The sequence below is a fragment of the Cynara cardunculus genome, assembly GCF_001531365.2.
Source record: "Cynara cardunculus var. scolymus isolate 2C chromosome LG 16, CcrdV1, whole genome shotgun sequence".
Taxonomy (NCBI): Eukaryota; Viridiplantae; Streptophyta; class Magnoliopsida; order Asterales; family Asteraceae; genus Cynara; species Cynara cardunculus.
This window is the reverse complement of record NC_037543.1, coordinates 12,347,809-12,358,181: the sequence shown is the minus strand read 5'-3', so window position 1 is coordinate 12,358,181 and position 10,373 is coordinate 12,347,809.

The following is a 10,373-nucleotide window of genomic DNA, read 5'->3' as shown; positions in this document are numbered from 1 at the left end:
AAAGTCTATCCCGACCACCACCTCTTTCTCTACCAAACGTCCATCCTCTTCTCAACCTACTCTTGGTTCTTCATCATTGGCCAAGAAGGCCAAAAGGGGGATACCCACGTCTCTGGCTGTGACCTCTCAAAAGGTCTCAGCTATTGAAACTTCCCTTACCCTCGAGGCACCTTCAGCTACCCTTACCATCTCTTTAGTGATTGTTAGACCCCAAACTTCTAAAAGTGTAAATAAGAAGTATCTTGCTCTAGTCAATAAGACTTAGTCTAGTGAAGCTGTGTGGCTAAGAGCTCTCATGCAGAGGATCAAGGACCAGAGCTCTTATTCAGAGTGAAGGATCCTTTCATTCAGAGCCCGTGCTCTATCTCCGTGAACGTTCAAGTCTTGTTCGCCAAAAAGCACAAGCGCTTGACTCAAATCAGCAACTCCAAGACCCAGAGCCTCTGCATAGTACATGTAGAGCTTTTGCATACGCAAAACCTCTGCATAGTACATGCAGCGCTTCTGTATGTTCATGTAGAGCATCTGACTACCTTCTTCACGGAAAGCGTGCGTTAGCCCAGACATTCTCACAAGCGTCTAACAGCTTAAAGGCGGCTTGACCAAATCTGCTCCGCTAATCAAGGAAAGTCAAAGATAAGAATGCAGACCAGTTAGCTCAGAGTACCACACCTAATTTATAGCATAATTAGTTAGACCTAGGTGTATAAAAGGAGGCCTCCGCCTCAGGTTCAAAGCACCTGAAGGAGCCGACTTATACTGTACACAAATTATTGTGAGATTACTTTTGTTCTTCAATTATTCATTATTTTCAATAAAAGCATTCGGTTATTCAAAGCTCTATTTACTGCTTTACGGTTTTTCTTTGAATATCCTGTTTAACCAATAGAAATACATTGTTGTTCTTGATTCTTATGTTAAGCAAACAATATTTCTACGAATTAAGAGTATCTGGGTTCCAACAGTGATTTCAAAATTGACTGTCGTACATGTGGCTTTGTTCCCAACCGCCTCCGTGACCCAAATCACTGATGGTGAAAATATCAACATAGCCACTGCTGAACACTCACATCCTTCAGTCTCGGCCATTTTCACCTCTCCTCCTTCCTTGGTCTCGACACATGCTTATGATTCTTCAGCGATTGTCCTAACTAATGATGAAGCACCCACCACAGGACCTGAGATTGCTACTCTTGAAGCATCTCAGCATATGGTCGCCTATCGTCTCGAAGACAACCTAGAGCGAACCAACATCAATCCTTCAGATGATGCTGATGAACCCTCAAGTACTCTACCTTCCGACCCCTTCGTTTCTACTAACCTATAGCTCTCTTATGCTCACCAATGTTCCATTTCAGGTCCTTTCGAAGAGACGCCAGCCATGGACGAAGAGTACAACATGGCTGACAAAGTCAAGTTACTCCTCCCTTCTATGGAGACTGTCCTTATCAAAATGGATGAAGTACATAAGGGTATGCCTCTTAGGGATGAAATCTCTGCTAAACTTTCAACCGTCTAGGCTGAAGTTAAAGAGGTCAATGAACAGCTCTCCTCGATGCAAGAAGTTATGCAACTTAACGCTGAGGACATCTGTGCTTTAACAAGCATGGTCAATGAAGCAAATTCCTATCTCGCCAGGCATACGACGTTGATGTTGTAGATCGTGGACTTCATCCACCAACCATTACTAGCACCTGAACCGTCCTTCACAGCAGAAGATCACCTCCAGGTAGATCAAACTCTATAATGCACTCTGCTTCACGCTCTAGAGCTGACAAAGCTTGAAGAACTAGTGGAGATTCAGATGAAAGCTCTTAACAACTTCTTTGAGTATCATGTTGATCTCAAAGAGGGGAGAAAGAGTTGAATGTTGTTGCTGCTGCTGAAACTGCTACTATCCCAACTATTAATCCCAGATTTGACAGTAGAGTAATGAAAATGAATTTAAAAAGAGATTTGTTGAAGAAGATGAATAGAAATCGGCCGCCGCTTTCTTTATTGAATGGAAAATACAATCTCTCAAAAACCCTAATCGACTCTCATGTGATGTCTTTGAATCTGTGTTACAAAGTGTTGATAATTCATCTCACTTCTATTCTATGTTTGTATCACTTCTTTTGATATTTACATGATAATTGAATCCTATAAATAAGGTAACTAAATCGTATAAACAAGGAAATAATCATTATCAAAAATAGGATCAGCATCATCCTTCAAGATTCTGAAGTTAGTCGTCCGGCTGATAGACCAACCAGAGGATAGACCAACCAGAGGTTAGACCAACCAGAGGATAGACCAACCAGAGGTTAGACCAACCAGAGGTTAGACCAACCAGAGGATAGACCAACCAGAGGTTAGACCAACCAGAGGTTAGACCTACCAGAGGATAGACCGACCAGAGGATAGATCGACCAGATGATAGACCGACCAGAGGATAGACCAACCAGAGGATAGACCAAACAGAGGATAGAACAACCAGAGGATAGAACAACCGGAGGTTAGACCAACCAGAGGATAGACCAACTAGAGGTTAGACGTTTTAAGCTCAACAACATCTTTAGGTCTTCCATCCTTAGCCCCGATTGCTTAATAAAACATTTCAGAATAATTAGGATCAATTTGATCTTAACAATCTCCCCCCAAAGTTTTATGAAGCAAGCATCTTCATSAAGTCTTYAGGTCTTCTCCCCTCTGCTTTCTTGAKTAAAGCTTTAGTGTGCTTGGTATGGATGGAATTTTCAAGCTCCCCCCTGAATGTAGCTCTTTGTTCTTTATTTTCAACTCTTAGACCAAATCAGATTCAATGTGAATGCAATACCACTAATTAGACAGAATGCAAATTTAATCTGCCTACAACCCAACACATACTTTGAAGCATAGAATTGCCACTCAACCCCAAAAGTAGCAAATTCATCCAACTAAGGGATAGATAAATGTGTGAATTTCTGGACAAAACAGTGCAACCAGTCTTATGACAAAGAATCTTTCATTGAACCGCAAGTTGAGTAGGAATTCAGCTTTAGAGCTTGATCCAATTGGAGATAACTTCAATAACCAAAGCAAACACCATTGGAATTGAGAACTGGAGAGAAGAATTAACATTAAGCTTTATGGCTTCAAGAAACAGCAGGTCAATTCAAAGAAAATTGACAGTATTGTTGTTAATGCTTCTAAGGGCAAAACATGAAGGAATATTGCCATATTCATATAGGATTGGTGATTACAGACAAGTAAGTCTTTAGGCTCTGATAGATCCAAATCCACAAAAAGAGACGATGAATGAATACTCAAGATATGGCCAAGAATTATACGTTTGGCAAATAGAACATCAATTGCCTTAGGCTGTGAGTACCATGAACTTCTGCTTAACGCCTACGTGTAGATCTGACAAAATCAAGGTTCAAAAATTCGACTGACTCCAAGAAACTCCATCAAATAAATCATTTTTTTTATGATCAAAATAGGTTCGTATTCATCCAAGAACAAATCCCATAAAAGGAATTTGATTAAAACATTTAATCATATGATGAATTGATGAATTTTTGGGTCCAAACTGCAGTTGAACATGAAGCGGTTCATGAAAGAGTATTGTTCAAGAAAATTGAATCTACTGCAGAAAGATCGAATCGATAGAAGTTAATCGATTTGGCTCTGATACCAATTGTTAATCCAAGATCTGACAGTAGAGTAATGCAAAGGAATTTAAAAAGAGATTTGTAGAAGAAGATGAATAGAAATCGGCCGCCGCTTTTTTTATTGAATGGAAATTACAATCTCTCAAAAACCCTAATCGACATTCATGTGATGTGTTTGATCTATGTGTTACAAATTGTTGATAATTCATCTCACTTCTATTCTACGCTTGTATCACTTCTTATACAGGCAATATTTACATTATAATTGAATCCTATAAATAAGGTAACTAACTCCTATAAACAAAGAAATAATCATTATCGAAAATGGAATCAGCATCATCCTTTAAGATTCTGAAGATAGTCATCCAGAGGATAGACCAACCAGAGGTTATACCAACTAGAGGTTAGACCAACCAGAGGATAGACCAACCGGAGGTTAGACCAACAAGAGGTTAGACCAACCAGAGGATAGACCAACCAGAGGTTAGACCAACCAGAGGATATACCAACCAGAGGATAGACCAACCAGAGGATAGACCAACAAGAGGATAGACCAACCACAGGTGAGACCAACCAGAGGATAGACCAACCAGAGGTTAGACCAACCAGAGGACACACCAACCATAGGTTAGACCAACCAGAGGTTAGACATTTTAAGCTCAACAACATCTTCAGGTCTTCCGTCCTTAGCCCTAATTGCTTAATAAAACTTTTTAGAATAATTAGGATCAATTTGATCCTAACACCAATGACTCATACTAAGGCTGAAGCTCGTAGAGTGACAACTAATGAAGCTGAGGTCGTTGATGAAACCGTTAGAGCTGGTATTGAAACTCGTGACGAAGATCTTCCTATCACCTCTGCAGCTAATGTTGTTGATATTGAAAATGATTATGAAGATGAAGACGATGATTCTCCCAACCTTCCTGACGCTGGTGAAGATCATGGTGACGATGATGATGAAGGCGACGATGATGATGAAGGCGACGATGATGATGACTTCACCATACAGTCCCAGAGACATGTCAGTGCCATGAAAGGTGTTTCTCTCAAGGATTCTACATCCTAGGGGGAGAAAGGGGAGAAAGAGAAGGAGACCTTAGAAAAGAACCAGAACACCAAGTCAAAAGACAAGGGTGTTGCGGAAGAAGGAAACCTCAAGGTACTTTTCCAACCTTTTGAGCCATTAAGTAATGTGTCCTACAGCTTTACCACCATTACCTCTCTTTATTAACTATCCAACCCCATTACTACCTGCAGTCGGCTAGAAGAATAGGTTCCTAAAAACCTGACCTCCAGTGTTCCCACCGACCAGCAGATGTGTCAGCTAAAGGAGTCACTCGCCCAAACTAGAGTAAAAATCCCTCTTCGTACCTCTAGTTGTAGGGAGTTCGACTTCCTATCTGAAGCTAAAAGACTCGAGGCACTCAAGGCTAAGAAAGAACTCAGACTTCAACGACAACAGACTGAGGACTGCTTAAAGCTGGCCAAGTCTCTTGCTGCTAAACTTCTTCCAAAGAAGAAGTCTAAAAAGGTGGTGAATATTGTCAAGGCCCAGGCTAAGATACTTTTTATTGTAGAAGCTGAGCAAGAAAAAGCGATGAAGGTGGCTGACCGAGACAGAAAAGGTAGCGAAGAACGTCTGGACAAGAGAATCAGTCCTCATCCTATTTCAAACATCGTTATCAGCGGATGGACGAAAGACGGTAGAGTTCTGGTCTCAATGCTCATCACCAGGTACAATCTTGATGCTGTCGCGGAGTACCCTTCTTACCTTGATCAGTATGGCTACAGTGAATGGCTGGAGATCTGCCAAGCCATTCAATGCTCAAAATCAAGGCACAAGCCAATTATTGAAGATGTCATTACTGAGCTGATCAAAAAGATGTCAAGATATGTCGTTGTACCTGAAAAGCCATCACTAAACAAAGGTGGAAGAAGAATACCTTGAAGTCCTAATGACGGACCAACCCTGAGGAATGAACATGAAACAAAGTTCTCCTTAGATGAAGTCCTGAAGACTTCAAAGAAGCCATACATATCTATGTTGAACCTATCCTTGCCAGCAAAGGGTCCCTACATACCCAACATTGTGCACCTCAAGCCTGACTTAGGATTTATATTCCTTGACTATGAAGGCAAAATCGGCTTTCAAAGAGTGTTTGAGTTACATCTTTGTCTAATGGAACATATCGCGTATATCATATTTTGGCTTGACGATGATATATATGGTGAAATGATGGACCTTAAGATTATAAGGGAATTTATATGTCAAAAGGAGCTTGTAGAAGAAGTACCTGGGTACATCAACCTAAGCAACTTAGATTAGTTATAGAATTCTATCTTGTAACTTTGTCTTTCACTATATGTCCTTTGTATCTATGTCTACTTTCAGTGTACAACTTATATTTTGTAAGTCAAAGAAATGTACTGAAACACTTGTAATTTTTCCTTCGAATAAATATAAGTATTTCATCTGCATCACTGAAAAAGATCATTGAAAAGAGTAAAAGGGACACATGTCTATGAGTTCCAGTATTTTCTTACAGTCACTGACAATCTATAAGTCAGTGAACATGCTTACAGTTTCAGTTTTCTTTCTTGTACTTTTCTTAAACTTGTAACTTAAGAAAACTTTTTAAGTAAAAAACTGATTCACTGAAAAAGATTCCAAAATAGTTAAATGAGACATGTACTTCATATGTAACTTTTCCTTACTATTATTTGATAAGGAAACTTTCTTTATGTTTCTTTGTTATCATCAAATAGGGGGAGATTATTGATTCACACTCTAATTGATTTGATGATAATCCCTTTTACCTATTACGAAGTATTACGTTTCTGTTATTTTAGTTCCAACGATCGTCATTGAGTCTGTTCAGTGATCGCTAAAACAGGTATTGTAAATCCTATAGCGACAGCGATACTTCAAGAAAACAAAACTCACATCAAAGAACCTTCAATGAAAGTCGATGACTAAAACTGAAGATTAGTAACTGGCGCGTTCGTGATCTGAAGCGGCTTTTAGTGATTACAACCTAGTCAACATATGTGTGAATACTGCCCAAGCCTCAGCGAATGCTGAAGAGACCTTTAGTGTTATTCCAGCATTCAACGATCAAATAAAGCTTGTAATGCAATATTGCTTTTGTCTTGTCCTTCCACAGATAGAGGACAAACCCATACCCATTCTAGAGAATAGTACGATATAGAGCCGACTAGTTGACTCCATTAGCCACCAACTCCATGAAAGGATGTCTGCTCACGATTATGCATTTGTACTAATCACTATAGCAAAGGACAAACTTTTCTTTAAAAGCTTGACGCGTGTTCAAACCCTACCGAATTGCATTAAATGTGCCTTTAGTATAAATAGTGTAGTTGCCTTGTATTTTTGTAAGTACATTCCATTCCTACATTGTAAGCTTTGAAGATCAATACACAAAATCCTTTGAAGAACTTTCTCTCTCTACATTTCTTAGAATTGCCATTGTTAAATGTATTTGTGATCTTGATAATATTGAGTTTGATTGATTAATTCTAAAACATCAATTGTTATCAGAGTAGGAAACAACAACCATGTATTTGATCTTGAAGCAGATTTGTAGAATTTCTTGAAGATTAAGAATTCCCTGTTTTGGTCGAACCATTTTTATCACTATTTTGAATTAAAATTCCATTTTTGTGCGTGTTTTTGATTGGAATTTGATTGAGGTTTGTTCGAATTTCATATTCGTGACTGTTTGATTCATTCAATTTCATAATTAAATTGAATTGGAGTTCCAATTTTTTATTTTTGAAGTGTTAAACTGTTCTTGAGTTCTTAGACTGTTCTTGATTGATTTTGATCAAATTGGCCATCTTAATCTATCTTTGGAAAGATTTTTATTACAAAACCTGTTTGTAATCACTTTTCGAGCCTTTCTATGCAAATTACAAACATTTTTGTTAAATTTGTGTGATTTTCGATTGAATCTGTTCAATAGTTTGTTCGATTTACCTTCATTACTCATTGCATATCTTTATTAGGCTATTTACGCAGGTTCATTACTCATTGAAACATTCTTGGAGTATTAGTCTTTGTTTCCTGATAATCATTCTTCTTCGCCTATGTGTTGGTCGATATATATAACACCCCCAAACTCACATTGCATATAACACATATTCTATTCATAGAATACATGTTCAAGCCCACAAAGGTCCAAAGTACAAGAAGCTACAATACAAACTACACAACTCAAAAAATCCAAAACACATGCTCTTGTACTACATATTATCTAATATCAAAATACATCCATCGATCTTCATAAGGCTAAGCACATAGGGAGATAATTCACAATTTGCCTTCCCCTTACTATCATTATATTCTGTATTTCCTGCAACACATATTTGAAAAAACAAAATGAAGGTTAGACCTACAGGTCTAGTGAGATCCCTTTTTCCATGTAGTTGCATGGTGAACATCACCAAAACATTATTCAAATAAAACCATTTCACATAATGAAGTGTAAATCCATTTTCTGTTTGTGTCTATCGGACCTCTGGTTTCAAAAACCAGCCTTAGAAAATATTTTCACAAGTAACAGGACCAGAGCCCCTCTGGTTCCACTACCAGTGCTTCTGGTTAAGCCAACCAGAACCTCTACTCAAATAAATCCTCAAAACGTTCATAGACGAACACTAGAGTTAATAAGATAGCTTTCTGTTAGGACCGAATAACTATATTTCTTGGTAAAGATTACTTACTTGAATGATTGGTTTGACAGTTATAGTGCAGCGGAAAAGATAATAAATCAAACAAGTAGAAATCAATAAGAAGACGATGAAGATTAATGATGAACACAGGAGAAAGCGTCAAAGGATTTTCAATTGATGAAAATATTGACAATTACAATACTGGAATTACACTGAATTACAAAGGCCTACGCTGCTATTTATACAAGCAAGTAACCGTTTTTCTGACATGACCTAAAGTAAATTAATCTAAGCCATTCGATCAAAACCAATTACAGACAAGAACACGTGATAGGCACGAGCAGTTCAAAGACCTAAGTAAAACAGCTTAAAGATAATCTACACAGAAGACATTGGTGCAGACCCCTCTGTTAGACAACACAGAGGTTCTGCTAGATGAAACTTGGAGGTACGCAGAGGAAATCTTCCATAACCTCTATGAGACACGACAGAGGTTCTATCGACTAAGACTTGTAGCATTGTCTTCTCAGAGGACCAGTTCCAGAACCTCTGTGAGACACGACAGAGGTTCTGTCACTTGAGACTTGTAGCTTGTGCATCTTTTGCTGTTGGTCCTCTGTGGTCTTCTGTGACATATCATCTTCTGTCAATACTTGTAGTTTTACTTTTTCTATACTTTTACATTTAAGGAACTGAGAGCTAACAATCTCCCCCTAAGTATGAAAAAGTAAACTATGAACTTTGGGTGCAAGTGTATGACTTAATTGAATTGAAATTACAAGAGGTGATTAAACATCATCCTCYKAATGAATTAAGATGAAAAKAATTACAAAGTAAAGAATTACAATGTAGAAAATTACAAAACTTGAATGACAAAAAATGAAACATAGGCTCGATCCTAGGACAGAAGAGAATCAGACTTGAGACTCTGGGAAATCGTCTACCGCATAAACAAAATCTGACTTTATAGTTCTGTAGACGTCGAAGATGAACTCTCTCAAGTTGATTTGTTCTCTGATCGCGTCCAAGAGAGATGACACTTCACCAACCCTGTTGTGTCTTTTATCCACTTCTGCCACGATACACTTGAATATTCAATCCATTGTCTCCATTGAATATTTGTGTGCTTCTGTTGGGTCAAAGAATCTAAGTTACTCATCCTTGTCCAAATACACAAACCCATAAATAGGATTGTGTAGAATGGTGTTTGGATAGAACTTAGATACCCAACCTGGCCTGCTGTAAGGATGAATGATCTTCAGATTCTTCTGTGCTAGACGCATGGCCAATTCAAAATCCTTCTGGCTGTAGTACATTACTTGTGCGCGCATAACTTCGATCAGCCTTCTGAGGGATACTTGATATGTTGAACTCCTCCCCATGTAGATATTAAGGATTTTGTGCATATAAATGAGATCATACACGGAGAGGTTATGCAGATCAGCATCAGAGAATGTATAGATGTTCCCGTCTTTTCTCCTTACAACGTATTGAGAGTAGAGCACAGCCTTCTTCAATAAAGTTCTTGGGGAAATTGACACCAAAGATTTGATCATGTGGCGCGAGAAGACCTGCTCACGAGGCCTTGTAAGTCTGGATAATCGTAATTTGGCTACGGCAGAGGGAATCCTAGTGAGCTCTGGGTCGTAGGGTGGCTCTGTGTCTGTCACAGAGTATCTCCATATAAGAATTTCTTCCAGGGTAGTAACGGGCTCTGTGCGAACGTTAAGCGTAGGAATCTTGCTCATAGACTCCAAAATCTCAKAKACTCGTCCSCCTKGAGTAGACTCTGGCATCTTCTTTTCTTCTTCTTCTTCTAGGATAGGCCTGTGGGTTGATCCCTCTGCAAGGATGCGCTTAACGGTTCCTTGCAGAGCATCGAACATACCCTTGGACGTTGTTTGTTGGACTTGTGGGATTTGGACTTGCAGGACAGCAGAAGATGTGGCCTCACCTTCTCTGACATGCATAGGCACTCTGCCCCTTTTTGCCTGAGCCTCTGCCTTGGATTCCTTTAGGACTCTGAGGAGTTCGGGTTCATCA